The 19,794-nt window shown below is 48.4% G+C and overlaps 1 long non-coding RNA gene and 1 pseudogene across 1 annotated transcript; both read right to left on the bottom strand.

Moving 5' to 3' along the window:
• LOC102438703 overlaps nt 1-3,199 on the bottom strand; it is a 10,337-nt pseudogene extending 7,138 nt beyond the window's left edge.
• Nucleotides 3,200-3,320: 121 nt separating this feature from the next.
• Nucleotides 3,321-7,780, bottom strand: LOC106695301. Its single transcript, XR_001346369.2, has 5 exons — nt 7,671-7,780; nt 6,533-6,721; nt 4,100-4,167; nt 3,789-3,971; nt 3,321-3,431 (listed from the first exon to the last, which is right to left on the bottom strand). It is a non-coding gene; the product is annotated as an uncharacterized LOC106695301 (long non-coding RNA).
• Nucleotides 7,781-19,794: the final 12,014 nt, after the last annotated feature.

Raw genomic sequence — 19,794 nt, forward strand, 5'->3', positions numbered from 1 at the left:
AACACGATAATAATGGTAAGTGACTACCTTAGCCAGAATTTCACGATTGAATCTTAGTGTGCCCATAGGGCCAGGAAGCCAAGCCATCCAGCTGCTTATTAGCTAAGTGGGCTGATTTCCTCCGTGATAGAGAGGAAATATCTCTGAGAAAAATAACCCAGCAGCACCGGCTTAAGACTTTTGCAGATTATCAGGGGTTCAGTATTTAATAAATCCAAACGTTTAGCCCAGATGAACCAACAAAAATGTAGAATTAATCAAAAGTAGCTTTCGCTTTTACACAGGCTTTCACACTTATATTTATACACCAGACAATCTGAGCTTTTTACTTTACCAGATATTGACTCAGAGTTTATACAGTCCATCTGATTCCTCATTAATTGCCTGAGGAAGCTGTATGGCTTCCGGGGAGGTGACCAAGCTCCCCCTTCCACTCACTTGGAGTGGGCCTGATTGATAGGGGTCCCTACCCAACGGATTCTGTCGACAGGTCCAGAGGTGTCTGTCCACTCTCTCCAGATACTGTCCAGGTCCTGGACTGAGGTCTGGGAATGCCTAGAGGACCCCGGTTTAATTCTGCTAAGATCAGCAGTGTGTGTGCCACCCGGAGGCCTGTCTGGGGCCCACGGGCCCCAAATGTGGTCCAATCATCGGAGGCCAAAAGGCCAAACATGGGTTGGTTTTCGCAGTCAGGAAACCAATAATGTTACAAAAGACCGTAGAAGAACCAAGCAATGCTTAGAGAGATGGAGTTACATTTATTAGCACGCGTGGGCCCAGAATTCTAAAGACATTTTTCTCTGGGCCTGCGCATAATAATAAATGTAACTCCATCTCTCTAAGCGTTGCTTGGTTCTTCTCCAGTCTTCTGTAACACAGGCATTTCCTACGTGGAGGCCACCAGGAGAAGAGGAGAGGGAAGGAGGGCATGTGGAAGGTGAGTCAGGGTTCAGACCCAGGCCACCAGACTGTGGCAGGCAGCGTCAGTCTGCAGGATGACTCAGCATCCCAGGAGACGCCTCCACCTGCCAACTCCCTGGCCCATGAGAACACCTGGATGCTCAACTTGCCAGAGACACAGCCTGCTGTTTCACATGCCAGTCAGGAGTCATATACCCTGGAAGTTTGACCAGGAAGACCTAAGGTCACTAATACAACAGGCATCATGTATCACCTGCTTCCCATGTGCCAGGCACCATCCTAGAAACTGCAGGTGCAATTGCAAAAGAACAAAACAAAAACAACCCCCCACTCATTCAATTCTCAAAGCAATCTTGCAAGGTTGTATTCAAACAACCTTCAACAGGTAAGGCAAGTGAGGCCACAGTCCAGCAGGTCACACATCTAGAGAGTGGCAGTTAGAGGTTGAACCCACAGCTGCCTGGCTCTGCAGCTGTCTTTCACACCACCCGGCCCCTCTCTGCATTCTTCTACATCTTTGATACCATCTTCATGAGTGCACCCTCCCTGGCCACCCAGAGGGCTCCTCTGTGACACCCTCTCCCAGCATCAACACTCAGGGAGTGTAGGCATGGGCAGGGGCACGGTTGTGAATCCCACTTCTTCAGGCCTGCTCGGGGGTGTCAGGTTAGTGAGGTGAGCACACTGGGAAGAGGGAGGGAGGTGGCTCTCAGGAGGGAGCCTCAGCATCCACAACCAGCTCCTACAGCGAGGCTGCTTTGGTCTCGCTGAGGCTGAAAAGGACCAGTTACCTCTGGGCACTTGGTGGTGATGCAGATTCTCAGGGAGCCCCACCCCCGAGCCCCTGAGCCAGAAACTCAGGTCCATCCTGTGTCCAGGCAGCCCTGGTGAGCGTGAGAGAGGCCGCAGTCTGAGAAGCATGCATCAGACCATGAACTTGAGGGCAGGGCTTTGGTTTGTCTCCAGCCCCCGGCGCACAGTGCTCTGTAGTCTGAAACAGAAATGATGGGAGGCAGAGAGCATGTGCATACTGCCTTCAGGACCGCCCACTTGACTAGGCACCTAGCGAGTATGTGACAAAACTTGCCGATGAACTCTTACTTTGTTTTTTGGGGGGATGCAGGCATCATGCGTGCTGCCTAACACAGAGTACACACTCAATACATTTCTACTGAACAAATAGTCTGTATTCCGTGTCACCAGGCTCTACTAATGCAGGCCAGAGAATTCGCTATGTGGCCGGAGAAAGTTCCACTGTGTATGCTTAAGGGGAAGGAGAAAATTACTAAATCCTCCAAGGGTCTCAACTGTCAGGTGGTGACTTCAGCCAGTGCACGGAGGCAACAGGTCAGTAACAGGTGCACGTGCAGCTTCAGGAAAGCTACATGGAGACACGAGGGTTTCCTAATGCCGCTGACATCCACGGGTCAGAGCTGCAGAGCAGCGCTCTGCAAATTCGCGCTGCGGGCCGACTCCAGCTCGCCACCCTTCTTTTGTTTTTGTTAATCCTGACCCAAGAATATTTTTTCATTGATTTTTATAGAAAGTGGAAGGGGTTAAGGCAGGGGCATAGAGAGAGAAACATCAGTGTGAGAGAGACACAATGACTGGTTGCCTCCTGCACATGCCCTGACCAAGACTGGTGGATCGAGCTTGCAACTGAGGCACATGCCCTTGACTGGAATCGAACTTGAGACCCTTCAGTCCACGGGCTGAAGCTCTAACCACTGATCCAAACCGGCTAGGACTTGCCACTCATTTTTGTATGGCCTGTGAGCTAAGCAGTCTTTACATTTTTTAATGATTAAAACAAAATATTTTTAAAGAACAGACTTTTGTGAAAACTCTATAGAATTCAAAGGACAGTGTCCACAAATAAAGTGTCATTGGAGCAAAGCCCTGACCGTTTATTGACAGATGGCCTAGGACCGCCTCCTGCCCAGCGGCAGTGAAGAGTAACTGCACAGAGACTGCACGGCTCAGGCCCTCCACGTTGGCCTTCCTGCGGCTCCCTGCACAGATGGAGAGAACAGCCTCCCAGGTCTGGGTGGGCTGCCAGCACAGTCACTTTCTGGCTAGTGGTTATGTCCCCCATCCAAGCCAGCTCTGCAGCCAGGTGGCGCCAGCCCCACCCTATCCCTCTCCATGACTTTGCTGTCCAGGTCTCCCCTCTGGTCCAGGTCCATCTGAGGGGAGAGAGGAAAGAGCGCTCCCAGGCCTCACATAGCGAAGGGGGAGCCCGGTCATGCTCCGCCAGGAGCTCCTCCAGGGTCACCATCCTCTGCTCTGGGGGACCCTGGGCCACCCCAGGCCTGGGGCTGGGCAACACCCCTCTTCTGGATGCTTCCTGGTGGAGAAGCCCATTCTGGGTGACAGGTACTCCTGGAGGCCGAGGGTAGTGTATCCTGGGGTGCTGGCATCGCGAGGCGGGGCAGAGTGCTGCGTCCCTGCTGGGCATCAGGTCCTCACTGCTCTTGGGTTTGTGGTGGAGCCGGTCGGGTCGGAGGAACCTGGTGTCAGGGCGAGGGGACACAGAGGGACACAAGTCAGCCTCTCACTCTCACTCACCTGCCTCCAGTGGGCTCTGTGCTGCCTCCGGCTCAGGGAACACAGGGAGCCCTGCTGGGGAGCCCAGAGCACACTTCTCCCAGGCTGGCACTGGGATGTCAAGGACATGCTGGGATTCTCTAGAAGTTCACAGTGGGGTTTAAAAACAAAATAACGTGGGAGGGAAGGTCAGAGCTCCTGCTAAAGCTGAAATTAGGAACAGCTGTGAGGCAACTCCCTCCTTAGCCCTTGGGACAGCGTAGACAGACCATCTTCTGCACCATTAACAAACTTAAACGTTGTAAAGGAATCACACTCACCCGTGTCCTCTGACCACGATGGACCGGAACTCCCAGCCCTGTCCCCATCCGGAAGCTGCAGGAACTCAGGCTCGGAGGATGAGTGGCTCACCCAGGTGCCCAGAGCCGGTCAGTGAGGAGAAGGGATCTGGACCCAAATCCGTGAAAACTCCCAGGCCTGAGCCTGAAACTGCATGATGTGCCCTATGGAGGCAAACCCCTCATGCTGTGAAGAACTTGCTAATTGTCTTCTTTAAATCACACAAATAACACAAAGCCTAAAGCCCAGATCCAAGGGCAATGGAAAGTGCCCAGAAGGAAAGCCGACTTACCCTTCAGGCCCCGAGGTGAGCTGTCACTGGACGCATTACTATGGCTCTCGAGCTGCCTGGCCCGGACCCTGAGAGGAAAGGACAACCCTTAACCCAAAGGGCCAATGACCCAGTCTAGCCCAGACTAAGCCCTCCAGTCTGACAACAAGGACATAACAGAGCGATTCTACCACAGCTTAGGGGAGCGCCCCCAGGAGCACAGACCTGAATTCTGGAGACGCCCCAGGAGGGTCCCGCCTCCCCTGAGTGCCAGGCCCCGTGCACAGTGGGCATGGGCTGTGTGGGATGACAGCCTGTGCTTCTGTGTCTGTGAGGTCTGTGGCTGGGCTCAAACAATTTTGTTAACAAAGGAAACTTCACGCAGAACTCCGGTACAGACCAAACAGGGCGGCTCTGGGAAAGTGAAGGGTGTGGAGCCCACCCTTACTACACATGGAGCTTTCTAGACCACGTGGAAACACCCTGCCTAGACCAGGACAGTGGCACCTGGTGAGGGTGGGAGCCAGCACAGGGCAGAGTATGTGCGCCCACCGATGGACAATGAACCCTGTGCCCGCTCCAGGGCCCGCTTCCCCTCGGTGGTCCGAGGGGGCGGGTGCTGGGGTCTCAGGAGGAAAGTACGTGCTGGCTTTCCGTGGCTGTTTGCTGTCCTTCAGCTCCTTCTCTTTTTTGTCTCAAATTGACATCTGCCCCAAAGGGAAAAGAAACTGACCTCCCCCATGACAAGTGTGGGGCAGCCGCCCTCCTGGCTGCAGTGTGTGCCCGCCTGAGCGTGTCTAGGGCAGCCGTCCCTGCCTCCCTAGGATCACAGGGGGAGCACCTGCTGCAGGGATGGCGGCACCACCTGGCCAGGGCAGGCAGTCCCTTCCAGGCCTGAAGACCTCCCCTCCTGGTCCAAGCCCCCAGCACACCCAGTCCCACGGTGCCAACCCCCCACCTGCAACTCCCCCCAAGTATCATCAGGGCTGGTCCCACTGCACAGTCATGGCTGGGGACAGGGACTGTGTGCCCGGCGTCCCTGCACACAGCTGGTGTTGAGCTGAACTGCACTGAGAACTGGGGACACACTAGTAGAGGCTCTGCTTCCACCCCCCAAGCAGTCTGCTCTGGACTCACTGGGGCACAGGGCACCCAGGTCCCCAGCCCCGGCACGCTCCCCAAATAGCAGGCATCAGAACAAGCCTGTTAGCAGCGGGGTTTGGGGGTGAACCAACAAGTACTTGGTTTCCGTGAAGAGCACAGAAGCAGAACGAGCCCCCTTTCTGAGTAGGAAAAACTTGAACAAAAAAACCCACCTTCCTCTTGGAAAAGGACGTGTCACTGAAAGGCAACTGTGATACAGCTCAGCGGCTCCCAAAGCCTCCGTCCATTCCAGCCCTGCTCTGCCCACCCCTTCACCTCTGTCTCTTGATGAGAGAAGCTCCAGGAATCGGAACACTGAGGAAGAGGATCCCTTTCCTCAGCGGATTCGGTGTAAATCTGGCCCCTCAGTGACACTTCCAAGAGTGCTGGCCGACTCCTCCTGTCATGTTACCCTCCACCCAGTGCCAAGAGGGGAGGGCTCCGCGGTGTCACACTGCCCTCCACAGAGCCTGTCTCTGCCCATAAGTTGCAGGAGTCCATGCCAGCACCATGGAGCTTTCTAGGCAATGGGAGGGCGGGAGATAGTGCTCCTCCTGCACTTATTGTTGATACTTCAGAAGCCGAAGCCAATGTAAACGCTCTCAGTTTTTGTTTTAATTAAAAAGTTAGCTCCCCACCCTCCAGGGCCATCATTTCCAGCTCTTCTGCTGTCCTCAGATGCTGTCATCTCTAGGTCATAAGCAGAATGTCTTTTTAAGTTTTAAGCTGTATTTCTCCCCTCTGTTGCATATTTTACATTTCCCAGTGCTCATCCCCAGATGCTCCTTTTCACAGCATCCTGCTCTGGTTGCACCGTGCAAAGTGGCTTACTTTGCACGAAGGGCTACTGGCATCTGGAGACATCCACCCTGTCAATCCTCCCCGAATCCCCTTGTTTTTCAGTCTAGGACACCCACCCTCCTCGCCATGGACCGGCCTCCAGTGCAGGGACCCTGTCAAGTCTCCGCCCTGGAGAATAAACCTCCAATGTTGCCTGATTTTAGCCCAAACTCTGGTTCACCTCCGTTCAGGAGCTGCTTGGTGCCATCAATTCCTGAGCAGTGGTGTGGGTTCCAGGGCTCAGGCCCAGCCGTCCAGATGGCGGAGCTAACCTCCCAAAGTTGCACAGCTGTAGGCGGAGGTGAGCTCTGGACCTGAGTGTGTGGGACGCCATCCTGTCCCCAGGGTCACCCACCTACTGACCACCTCTCGGTCTGAGAGGCACCTCCTGCCCCTGCGAGCTGGGTCTTTGGGAAGGACCTCGGGCCGAGATGCTCATCCCTCTTGGTTCTGGAGGGACCCGTGACTCACCGTGGGTGCGGCCTGGGTGCCGGGAGGTGGAGGTGGAGCTGGAAGGAGCTGTAGTGATGGCTGAGGATGAAAAGGCCCTGGAGCCCAGCTCTGATGGCCTGGGCTTGGTAGCTTGGTCAGCGGAGGCATCAGTGCAGTCAAGGCTGCCTCTGGGCGGGGCCACTCCCTTTGGTATTGGGTCCCCAGGGCCTGGGGCAGAGAAGGACAGTGAGAAATGGGGCTGCAAAATCCCATGCCAAGTTGGGGCGATCACACTGAGGCCTAGAAGCAGAGGCAGCAGGGCCAGGGAGCCCAGGGACAAAAGCGGGGCTGTGTGCCTCACGGGCTGTGGTCTAAGGGGGGGGCCCTGGTGGCAGCCTGAGTTGGAGGCCCCAGGACGCTGGCCCTGGCTCTAACCATGGATCACAGTGTGAGCCCCCAGCAGCCGGGAGAAAATAAAGGGTGAGCTCAGGAAGCTCAACAAAATGTTGGTAAAAGTGCAACATGTTAACTACTGGGCCCACCTGCCGTGTCCCTCAGTCCCTGATCACTAGTTAGAAGACCTGGCATGTGGCTGCTTAGGACCACTCCCGTCCTGTGGGCCAGGCCCTCAAGGTCCAGGATGTGCACCCTGCCAATGGGCTTCCCTTATGATTTGAGAAAGAAGTTCATTGCCACCCTAACAGTCATCTGTTTAAGAAGTCTTCATCTCTCATGATGACTTTGATTGCAAGAATGATTTTTACCTTGTATGTTTTGCAATCTCTGAATTTTCTCCTGTGAACACATACTCTTGTCAAAGTTAAATAAAACCCCAATAAAAACAGCAACATTGGGAGGAAAAACACACCTGAAAGACCTTCGACTACCTCCTACTAGGAAAGAGGATGGGCTCTCCAAATACAAATGAAAAACGAATGCGGTTGGAGTTCCTCAGAGCATCAGGACAAGGCTGTTTTGCACAGCGTCCTGCTCCAGGCAGCTGGAGGGCTATGGTCCCGGAGCCACGCCCACTGTGGGGATTCTGGCCCCTCCACTCTCTCCCAGGACCTGTTGCCCCTGCCCCTCAGCCACCCAGTGTCTGGACTCACAGGGAAGTTTTAAGCACCCAAGCCTTGCAATGTGAAATCAAGGGGAGATTTGGATTCTGAAAGATAACCTTGATGAGCAGCAAGATTCACGTCTGGTGGGATGAATCTGACAGGCGTCCACTGCCTGAGATCAGCGTGAGGAGCAGCGGGGAGGCAGAAGTGCCAGACAGCAGCCAGGGCAGAGAGAGTGCGTTTCCAACAGCATGCGGGGCAGGAAGGCAGGCGGGGGACCAGCACGCTGCAGCCCAGAAATCAGAGCGATGCATGTGACAAAGTCAGTGCCACATCAACTGACAGGAGCAGTGCGAGAGTCCACCCGTTTACTTTTACGGTGACCTTGTGTTTATATGGTTTATATGGTTTTCCATTCACAGTACGGATAACAATCTTTCAAAATAAAGTGGAAACTGCAAGTCGATTCAAGGGAAAGTATGTAAGTATCACTCAGGTGAAACAGACTTTGCAAAATCATGGAGATGGTATGAGGATGGCTGAAGACAGAAAACAATGCAGTAGCTAAAGGCTTCTGTGGACCAGTGCTCCCAGCTGACGGTGACAGTGAGCTGATGACCTATCTGTCCACTGCTGCCCTCACAGCAGCATCCAAGATGTCAGAGGACCTCAGCACTGTCCCAAAACGTCACTTTGGGCTGAACCCTGGCTGGGCAACATCGATCCGATTATTTGAGATGCTGAGTGGAGCAGTCAATTCTTCAAAACACAGAACACATCTAAAAAGGGACTGCTCTGAAAAAGCCGAGATTCTGTGCTCTGACTCAGAAGGTGGAGACAAGGGCAGCAGATTGAAAGTTAGCTGCCCAAAAATGAGTCTTAAAAAAACTCACTTGACAGGGGCCGCGCAGTTTCAGAAGCATAGCGACCGCTGATGAGTTCTGCGCTGCACAGGGGCAAGGTCTACAAGCCTGCAGGTGCGAGAGAGGGGGCGGCACTGGGCCCGGGGCCTCACTTAGCACAGACACCCTGGCCCAGGGACCTGGCGCGGATGCCCTGAGGCTCCCCTAACACTGGGCTGCGCTGGAGTCAGGTCCAGAGGCCGAGACAACTGGTCTCCTTTGAAGTCAGAATCCAGGTTGGCTGCTTTAAGCTTGGCTTGGAATTTGGGTGAGGAGGAGGGGTCCACTGAGGGTCATCTGGCCTTTAGCTACTGTTTTTCTGTTTGTTTTTTGAATTTCAGACATGAAGGCAGGTACATTGTGAAGACACTGATGGATTAGAAATCCCCAGCATCTGAGAAAGGGAGGGGCTAGTGGGAAGCAGGTTTGATGTCAGAGCAGGTCCAGAACCTCAGGCGTTTATAGAAAGCCCGGTGGGATGATGGAGACTTGGCCTTGTCCTCGCTCCCGCTTCTGCAAAAGTGACTCTTTTTGCGCCGAGTTGCTAAATTGTGATCCCCAGGATAACCCAAGAGAGGAAGGAAAAACAAAACAAAACAGCAAATAAATGAAATGAATAACAAATGACTGCGTTAGCTAAATGGTCTTGGGAAATCAGAGTCCTGTCCTGCCCAGGAGAGTTGGAAACAATACTCACAGCACAATCAGAATCAGGACTCGGTGAACCATTCTGCTCTGACCCCACTTAATTAATTTAGTGGCGTCCTGTGCCCAGGCTTTACTTAGCACGTGAGGAGCATTCAATATTGCTCTAGGAGCCGCTGCCTTAGACTATTTTTCAATGTCAATGTGTTAAACTATTAAATAAGAATGTTTACTAGTTTAGGACCCGGTTTTTCTTACTCCTCCGCCCTAATGACCAGCTCCCTGGCAACTTGGCTCACACACAACTAACTCCTGCTCCTGTTCAAACACCTTGGGACACTTCCTAGTGTGCTTCTGGCTGCTGCAACGGGACAGTCCACCTGAACTGCTCACTAATAGTCCTTGTCCTTTTCAAACAGCCTCTTATGGAAGGATGAGTTTGAAATTCCTCTTTTTCAGACCAAAACACTGTCAACATCAAGAATTATTCCCATTTAGATCCCTACGCATCCTCTACTGCAAGCCTACACTTCATGACCTTTAAATTATGGAGTCTTATCAGAGCAGACAATTGGCCTAACTTCCTGAACATGTCATGTACATGAGCATAACTGACTTACCTGATTTCTGACTTAGGATTCAAGTTCATAGCAGGTCCACTGTTATTTCTCTCTCCACAGCACCACCTGGTGGCCACAGCTCACACCACAGGAGAAGGAACCTACTACCAGTGATGGTGAACCTTTTGAACTCCGTGTGTCAGCATTTTGAAAAACCCTAACTTAACTCTGGTGCCGTGTCACATTTAGAAATTTTTTGATATTTGCAGCCATAGTAAAACAAAGACTTATATTTTTGATATTTATTTTATATATTTAAATGCCATTTAACAAAGAAAAATCAACCAAAAAAATGAGTTCACATATCATAGGTTCGCCATCACTGCACTATGCAATGCTGGTGCCCCAGGATTGGTCAGCACCTTCAGGGACCAAAGCAGCTTCAACTGCAGGCAGTGCTCACAGTGGTTAAGAGTTCAGGCTCTGTAATCTGTCAGACCCGGGTTCAGATCCCAGCCCCACCCCTTATTCTCTGGGCAAGTGCTTATCCTTGTCAAGCCTCACTTTCCCAGCACTGAAAATGGGATAGGAATCGTACCTGCCTCACATGGCAGTTGGAACTAAAGGAGAGACATAAAGTGTGAAACTAGCTAAAGGGTGCTGAGCCCAGAAAGAGCCCCCATTACATGGCTGCCGTTACTAATATCTACCACTGACCTGCTCATTCATGGATCAAAACAGTTGTTTCTTTTTTTAATTTTAATTTTATTGTTTAAAGCCGTGGTCGGCAAACCGCTGCTCACAAGCCACACGCAGCTCCCTGCCCCCCCCGCCCCCCCGAGTGTGGCTCTTCCACAAAACACCAGGTGTGGGCATGCATGTACAGTGCGATTGAGACTTTGTGGCCCATGCACAGAAGTCGGTATTTTGTGGAAGAGCTGGTATTTTGTGGAAGAGCCACACTCAAGGAGCCAAAGAGCAGCATGTGGCTCTTGAGCTGCGGCCTGCAGAGCCGCAGTTTGCCGACCACTGGCTTAAAGTATTACAAAGAGTAGTACACATGCTTCCTTTTTTAACCATTGTTCTTCCCCTGGCCTCCCCTAGCCCCGGTATCTTGAGCCCATTGGTTATGCTTATATTCATGCATACAAGTCCTTAGGTTGATCCCTTACCTCCCCCACCAACCCTCCCCAGCCTTCCCGCTGTAGTTTGACAGTCTGTTCCATGCTGCTCTGCCTCTGCATCTATTTTTGTTCACCAGTTTATAATGTTCTTTATTATCCATAAATGAGTGAGATCATGTGGTTTTTTTCTTTCATTGACTGGCTTATTTCACTTAGCATAATGCTCTCCATTTCCATCCATACTGTTGCAAATGGAAAGAACTCCTTTTTTACAGCAGCATAGTATTCCTTTGTGTAGATGTACTGCAGTTTTCTAATCCATTCATCTGCTGATGGGAATTTAGGCTGTTTCTAAATCTTAGCTAAGGTAAATTGTGCTGCTATGAACATAGGGGTACATATATACTTTCTGATTGGGGTTTCTGGTTTCTTGGGATATATTCCTAGAAGTGGGATCACTGAGTCAAATGGGAGTTCCATTTTTAACGTGTTGAGGAAACTCCATACTGTTCTCCACAGTGGCTGCACCAGTGTGCATTCCCACCAGCAGTGCAAGAGGGTTCCTTTTTCTCCACATCCTCGCCAGCATTTGTCATTTGTTGAATTGTTGATGATAGCCATTCTGACAGGTGTGAGATGGTACCTCATCGTCATTTCGATTTGCATCTCTCATTTGATTAGTGACTTGGAGCATGTTTTCATATGTCTCTTGGCTTTCTGAATGTCCCCTTCTGAAAAGTGTCTATTCAGGTCCTTTGTCCACTTTTGATTGGATTATTTATCATCCTTTTGTTAAGTTGTATGAGTTCCCTGTAGATGTTGGAGATTAAACCATTATCGGTGATAACATTGGCAAATATGTTCTCCCACACAGTGGGCTTTCTTGTTGTTCTATTGATAGTTTTCTGTGTTTATTTGCTGTGCAGAAGCTTTTTATTTTGATAGTCCCATTTTTTATTTTCTCTTTAGTTTCCATTGCCCTAGGAGCTGTATCGGTAAAGATATTGCTACCACAAGTGTCTGCTATTTTGCTGCCTATTTCTTCTTCTAAGATTTTTATGGTTTCCTATCTTAAAGTCCTTTATCCATTTTGAGTTTATTTTTGTGTATGGTGTAAGTTGGTGGCCTAGTTTCTTGTTTTTTGCAAGTATCTGTCCAGTTTCCCCAAAACCATTTATTGAAGAGACTCTCTTATCTCCATTGTATGCTCTTGACTCTTTTGTCAAACATTAATTGAGCATACTGGCCTGTGTTGATTTCTGGGTTCTCTGTTCTGTTCCACTAGTCTATGTTTGTTCTGGTGCCAGTACCAGGCAGTTTTGAGAACAGTGGTTTTGTAGTATAGCTTGCTATCTTGTATTGGGATCCCTCCTACATTGTTCTCTCTCAAGATCGCTGCAGCTATTCGGGGTCTTTTTTATTCCAGATAAATTTTTGGAGAGTTTGTTCTAGATCATTGAAGTATGCCATTGGTATTTTAATGGGGATTGCATTGAATTTATAGATTGCTTTGGGTAGTATGGGCATTTTAATGATGTTGATTCTACCAATCCATGAACATGGTATATTCTTCCATTTGTTCATGTCTTCCTCTATCTCTTTTTTTTTCAATGTTGTGTAGTTTTCTAAGTACAGGTCTTTTATGTCCTCAGTTAAGTTTATTCCTAAGTATCTTAATTTTTTTGGTGCACTGGTAAATGGGATTGTTTTTTTCACTTCTCTTTCTGTGAGTTCATTATTAGTGTATAAAAAGGCCATAGATTTCTGGGTGTTAACTTTATATCCTGCTACTTTGCCAAATTCACTTATTAGGTCAGTAGTTTTTTAATGGAGTCTTTGGGATTTTTTATGTATAGTAACATGTCATCTGCTAATAAGGACAGTTTTACTTCTTCTTTTCCAATTGGATGCCTTTTATTTCCTCTTCTTGTCTGATCACTATGGCTAGCACTTCCAGTACTATTTCAAACAGGAGTGGTGAGAGTGGGCATCCCTGTCTTCTTCCCGTTTATCGGGGAAACGGGTTTAGTTTTTGCCCATTCATTTTGATGTTGGCTGCAGGTGTGTCATTTAAGGCTCTTATTACCTTGAGGCATGGTCCCTCTATTCCCACTTTGCTGAAAGTCTTTATCAAGAAAGGGTGTTGGATTTTGTCAAATGTGTTTTCTGCATCGATTGATAAGATTATGTGATTTTTGTCTCTCGGTTTGTTTATGTGATGTATCACATTTCTTGATTTTCGGATATTGTACCATCCTTGCATCCCCGGAATAAATCCAACTTCGTCATGGTGTATGATCTTTATAATGTAATGCTCAATTCGATTTGCTAGAATTTTGTTGAGGATTTTAGCATCTATGTTCATCAAGGATATTGGCCTGTAGTTCTCTTTTTTTGTGGTGTCTTTATCAGGTTTTGGAATTAGGGTAATGCTGGCTTCATAGGAAGAGCTTGGAAGTGTGCCTTCCTCTTGAATTTTTTGAAACAGTCTGTGGAAGATAGGTTTAAGTTCTTCTTTGAATGCTTGGTAGAAGTCCCTTGTAAAGCTATCTTGACCAGGGCTTTTGTTTGCTGGAAGATTTTTGCTCACTGCTTCAATTTCTTCGGTAGTCATCGGCCTATTCAGGTTTTTTTTATTCTTCTTGATTGAGTTTTGGGAGCTTGTATTTTTCGAAGAATATGTCTATTTCATCTAGGTAGTCCACTTTATTGGAATAGAGTTGTTCATAGTACTTTTTCATAATCCTTTGTATTTCTGTGGGATTGATTGTTACATCGCCTCTTTCATTTCTAATTTTATTTGGGCCCTTTCTCTTTGCTTCTTGGTGAGCCTGGCTAGAGGTTCATCAATCTTGTTTCTCCTTTCAAAGAACCAGCTTTTGGTTTTGCTGACCTTTATTATTGTTTTTTTGGTCTTTATGTCATTTATCTCCATGCTGATCTTTATTATTTCCTTCCTTCTGCTTACACTGGGATTTTCTTGTTGCTCTCTTTCTAATTCTTTGAGTTGTAGGGTTAGACAATTTATTACCATTTTTTCTTGTTTTTTTTTTGAGATAGGCCTGCAAAGCTATGAACTTCCCTCTCAAGACTGCTTTCGCTGTGTCCCATAGATTTTGGAGGTTGTGTTTTCATTGTCATTTGTTGCCATGATGCTTTTTATTTCTTCTTTGATTTCTTTGGTAACCCAATCATTATTTAAAAGTATGTTATTTAGCCTCCAGGTGTTTTATTTTTTTATTGTTTTTATTGTAATTGATTTCCAGTTTTTGCCATTGTGATCTGAGAAGATGTTTAATATGATTTCTATCTTCTTGAATTTGAAAAAAACTTTACCTGTCCCCCAATACATGGTCTATCTTTGAAAATGACCCATGTGCACTTGAGAAGAATGTATATTCTGTGGCTTTGGGGTGGAATGTTCTGAAGATGTCAATTCCATCTGATCTAGTGAGTCATTTAGGATTGCTGTTTCTTTGCTGACTTTTTGTTTAGGGGATTTGTCCAGTGGTGTTAGTGGGGTACTAAAGTCCCCTACTATGACTGTATTGCTGTTAATCTCTCCCTTGATAGCCTCCAGAATTTTTGTTATGTACTTGGGTGCTCCTGTATTGGGAGCCTATTTGTTTACCAGAGTTATATCTTCTTGTTGAATTGCTCCCTTTAGTATTATGAGGTGGCCTTCCTTATCTCTTGTTATGGCCTTCACTTTGAGATCTAATTTGTCAGATATAAGTATTGCTACCCCAGATTTTTTTTCATTTCCATTCGCCTGAAAAACCTTTTTCCAACCTTTCACCATCAGTCTGTGTGAGTTCTTTGTTCTAAGATGAGTTTCCTGTGGACAGGAGATATATGGGTCATGTTTTCTTATCCACTTAACTCCTCTATGTCTTTTTTGGGGCATTTGATCCAATTACATTTAAAGTGATTATTGATAGGTACCTGTTTGTCACCATTTTTATTCTTTATGCCTGTGTTCCTTCTTCCCTTCCTATTTCTTCTTTTTATAGCAGACCCTTTCGCATTTCTTGCATTGTTGATTTGGGGGTAATAAACTCCCTTAGTCCTTTTTTGTCTGGGAAGATCTTGATTTCACCCTCAATTTTAATTGATAGCCTTGCTGGATACAGTATTCTTAGATTCAGACTCTTTCTTTGCATGACTTTGTATATTTCATTCCATTCCTTCCGGCCTGATGTGTTTCTGTTGAGAAATCAGTCAATAGTCTGATGGCAGATCCTTTGTAGGTAACTTTCCGTCTCTCTCTGGCAGCCTTTAAGATTCTTACTTTGTAGTTGGTGTTTGCCAATTTAATTATAAAGTGTCTTGTTATCAATATTTTGGGGTTCATCTTGTTTGGGAATCTGTGAGCTTTTGGACCATGTGAGCTTTTTCTTCCCGATATCAGGGAAGTTTTCTGTCATTATTTCTTCAAACAGATTTTCTATTCCTTCTTCAGTTTCCTCTTCTTCTGGCACCCCTATTGTGCGGATGTTGTTTCATTTCGTGTTGTCCCAAAGTTCCCTTAGGCTCTCGTCCTTTTTTTAAAGTTTCTTTTCTAGATGCTGCTCTGCTTGTGTATTTTTCCTACCTTGTCTTCTAACTCACTGATGTGGTCCTCTGCTTCTTCTAGTCTACTGTTGATGCTTTCTATTGAGTTCTTTATTGCAGTGATGTCATTGTTTCATTTCTTCTTCATTTCTTCTTGGTTTCTACGCATATTATTGAATGTGTCTTCCATCCTTTTCAGTGACCTCATGACCACTTCTCTGAATTCTTTCTCTGTCATATTGCTTGCCTCCATTTCCTTTCCTTCCTTTTCTGGTGATTCCTCCCTTCTTTTGTATGCGGGCTGTTTCTTTGTCTCCCCCTGATCTCTCCTCTCAGGGTTTCTGGTTATGTAGCTCTCTGTCTCCTGTGCTGAATTTCTTTAGGCAATGCCAGCTGTATTTCTTTGCCAGTTCTGGGTGAGTGCTCTTTGATTCAGCTGTTCCTTCTGCTCTGTGAGAAGGCACAGTGCTTGTCCGTGAGTTCGCACATTTGTCTCCCCCTGAGAAGACCTGCCAGGTGCCCGTGGTCAGGGAGGTTGGAGTTCTTCCATTCCTAGATTTGCAGCTGAGATAACTGGTCTCTGGACGTCTTGGTTTTAAGGTCCCAGGAGGCATCCGAGATCTCCCCAGTTGAAGGTAAGGCTGGGGTTCTGATCACAGTCAGTCTCTGATCACAGCCATCTCCCCTTAAAGATGACGTGACCTCTGCAGCAGAGCCAGCCACTCCAGAAGTGAATTCAGCTGCAGTAGAGTCTGCCCAATCATGGGTGGCCAGTCCGCCAGTCCCCAACTGTCCCTTGGAGTATAGCTGTCCCTCACTCACAAATGCTGACACTCCCTACACATCCATGCACTCTCCTTTTGTTCTCTCACTCTCACACTATGTCTCAGCCTGCAGTCCTGTCTGCAGACATCTTACTTCTCCTATTTTTTGTTGTTTTTTTTTCAATCCTCACCTGAGGTTATTTTTTTCAGAGAGAGTGGAAGGGAGGCGCAGAGTCAGAGAGAAAAATATCTATGTGAGAGAGACACATGGATTGGGTGCCACGCACAAACCTCGACCAGGCCAGGCATTGAGCCTGCAACCCAGGTATTTGCCCTTGACCAGAATCAAACCCTGGACTCTCTGATATGAGAGATGATGCTCTAACCACTGAGAAAAACCAGCCTGGGCAGTCAAGCAGCTTTTCTCTGAAAGTTTTGCTAAGTCAATTAGGCTGATTATCAGTTAATTAAGTCAACTGAGACAATAACACAAGGGGAGGTGTGAGTGTAAAAAAAATTCTGTATCCTGTATGAAAACCAGAGGCAACAGAGACCTCTAGATACATATTAATAAGTTTATTATCATTTCCCTGCATGTAAGGGTTTTACCTAATTCACCTCCTGTAAAGACTTGGAATGCAAGCATTAGTCCCCAAACACTAGTATGGGTGCATGTACACATTGTGTTTTTTGAGTTTTGAGGGACACACCAGGTCCTGAAGTGGTGAATGTCACCCAGAAAGGCGTGTGTAGAGGTCACACTCAAGAGGTGGCTTGTCATGGGCCCTGGTGCTGCCACGGCTGCCCCTGAGAGGGCATGAGTCTCAGGCCTGGGTTGGTCTTCAGGAAGTCCTGGTGTCCTTCATAAATTTTAAATTCTCAGGGTGCACATTTGGCAGGTTTATAGGTAAGTCATGTAGAACATGATATTTAACAGTAAATTGAAAACTTAGTCATGTTTAAGGCAAGTAAGATGCACTTTCCCCCTTTCCCAAACCTTATCATCTCTGAAATAGGATGCAGCTTTGAGCCTGTCTCACAGTCTCTGTGGGCCTGGTGGCAACTGTGACAAAATCGTCACTGCCACAACCCATTTATCTTCTTCTTATGTGAGCACCCTTGTCTGACAGCCTCTTAGATTCGATGAAATACGCACAGCACATGCAACTAGAAATGCACTTCAAAAGCTCTGACAATTCCACATGACAACCCTGAATGATGAGGTGCAGTGCTCCCCATGGTGGCAGGGCTCAAGGCCAGATCAGGTCAGAGAAGAAAACCAGACCCGCTTGTCAAAGTGACAGGAAGATCAGAGCCACAGGAGGCCTCGCTGAACACCTGGCAGCTGTCCCTCACGTGTTAAATGCACCGCGGATCTCCCTACAGAAGTGGCCTATTGTAGGCCTGGGGGGAACATTGGCTGTGGAGCTTGTCTCTGCGGTAACTGTGTGGAGATCAGCTCTGGATATTCGAGTCCCTACCACAGTGTCCATGATTTGTGAGGCTCCTCATGCTAAAGGACCTGAATTGTTCTGGGAGAAAGTGCAGCCACACTGACGGGGGTTTATATTTCCTACTTGGGTGTTCACATACCAAAGGAGACAGGTGTGGTGTATGGAGTATGCCCCCTTCAGGCTCCTACACACACACACACACACACACACACACACACACACACACACACGTGTACACACCTAGCATGCAGTCTCCTTGGTTCTCCCATCCCTGAGGGACACCTGAGATGCTCCCCTTCACTTCCCGTCTGCAGCCAGGTAAGCCCTTCCTACCTTTTCCCCGGAGCCCCCTGCAGGTGTCTTGCTCTTCTGTCCCCTTTGAGCAGCATGGGGTGGCCTCGAGGAGCTCCAGCTGTGATTGAAGAGGCTGAGAAGTACTGGGCGAGGCCTGGTCTGAGGACCCCAGCGGCCAGGGAGGCCTCTCTGGGGTTGACTTTGGTCGTTCTCTGGAACCCCCTTTCTTTAGTTTGATGAGTTTGACTAAGGCTTTGGCTCCAATCCAGTGCTTTTTCCTGTAAGAAGTAGGTTTTTAGGACACAGCCAACCCTCACTGCCCCTCCAGCAGGTGTCTGGGTGCCCTACTCGAGCTGGGATTTCAATCACCAGCCTGAGAAGGTGGCGCTTAATCTGGTTCAGAATGAGGGTGCTCTTTGCCATCACCATGATTATCCCACCTGGGGCTCAGGAGTTGGGACACAATGTGCAATTAATTTGCACAGACCCAGGGGTGGTAGAAGCCTTCATAATGGCAGGAACCCACACTAGCCCCTCGGGAAAACAGAACTTCAAACGCAGCTCTCAGCTCTTGATTACTGTGCCAAGCGCCGGAAGTGGTGCTGTGCTGACCTAATCATGCTGGTTGGCAAAATTCCACCAAAACGCCATTTTCAGAAAGTCAGGGACCTCCTCATTTTCTGCTAGGTGTAACAATACATGAAATTGGCTGGCATACTCTGCCCATTCTCGTCATTGAGGAATCGGGGTGAGGGGAAGAGGGCAGGAGAGTGGGCAGTTTGAATGAAAAACAGTGAGCCCTGGGTGGTCTTGCCTGGTGGTTGAAGCTTTGGCCTGAGCACTGATGGGTGGTGGGTTTGATCTCCCAATAAGGGCACATACCTGGGTTGCAGGTTTGATCCCTGGCCCCGGTCAAGGTGTATGCAGATGGAAACCAACTGATGTGTCTCTCTCACATAGATGTCTCTCTCTCTCTCTCTCTCTCTCTCTCTCTCTCTCTCTCTCTCTCTCTCCTTCCTTCCCTCCCTCCCTCCCTCCTTCTTCCCCTCTCTCATTTCCCCTTTCCCTTCCTCCCTCCCTACTACTCTCTCTAAGTGTCAATGGGAAAAATATCCTCGGGTGAGGATTGGAAAAATAAGTAAATAAATGAAAATAGTGAATGTAAAAGGTAATTCATTGCAACTAACAGGAAATGAAGCATTCTAATGTAACAAGGACCACAGCTGGGTTCTGGTCCTGGCTCTGCCACAAAACAGCACTGTGCTTACACAAGCCACTCAATTTCCTCATCGGTGCCTCAATATCCCTGTCAACAGAAGGGTCAGGTGGAGGTTCTGAAATTCTGTGGTTTCTACAGAGAGGCCATGTGATTTGACCTCAAGGTTGGGACAGGACATTGGGAAGGCCCTGCTCCTGGGCTCAGGCCCGGGCCCAGGGGGAGCCCTGCTGGATGGAGGCCAGCAGTCTCGGGGACCGTGCTGACCCACCACCAGGGCTGCTGCTCTCTGCGGAAGGGAATGTGTTTCTGAACCTGCTCTGGGGGGTCCAGTGAACCCAGAGGAATGGAGGGTAGAACAAAAGTTTCCTGTGCTTGAAGACAGGGGTGCTTGTCCAGGCGTCTGCCCCAAGCTTCCTTCCCAAAACAGAAACATGATTCTAGGTCCCGCAAACTTGAGACAAAGCCTGATATGCCTGCTTTAGTGGCTCTAAAAGCACAGACTCTGCCCTTAAACAGGCTCCTGGCCAGCTAGCATTCACCATCCCTTATAGGATAACCCTGAGTACCGAGGGTGGGACTGAAAGAAACTCTAAATTCTTTCCATGCTGGGAGGGACCTGCACACAGAGCAGCTGCCATACAGCAGAAGGTACAGGCCCAACAAACTGGCCACTGCTCTAGATGCTACAGCTTCCCCTACTCGTGAAAAAGCAAGCTTTCTGTCC

This window comes from Myotis lucifugus, unplaced genomic scaffold (assembly GCF_000147115.1).
Source record: "Myotis lucifugus unplaced genomic scaffold, Myoluc2.0 scaffold_1060, whole genome shotgun sequence".
In the NCBI taxonomy this organism is placed as follows: Eukaryota; Metazoa; Chordata; class Mammalia; order Chiroptera; family Vespertilionidae; genus Myotis; species Myotis lucifugus.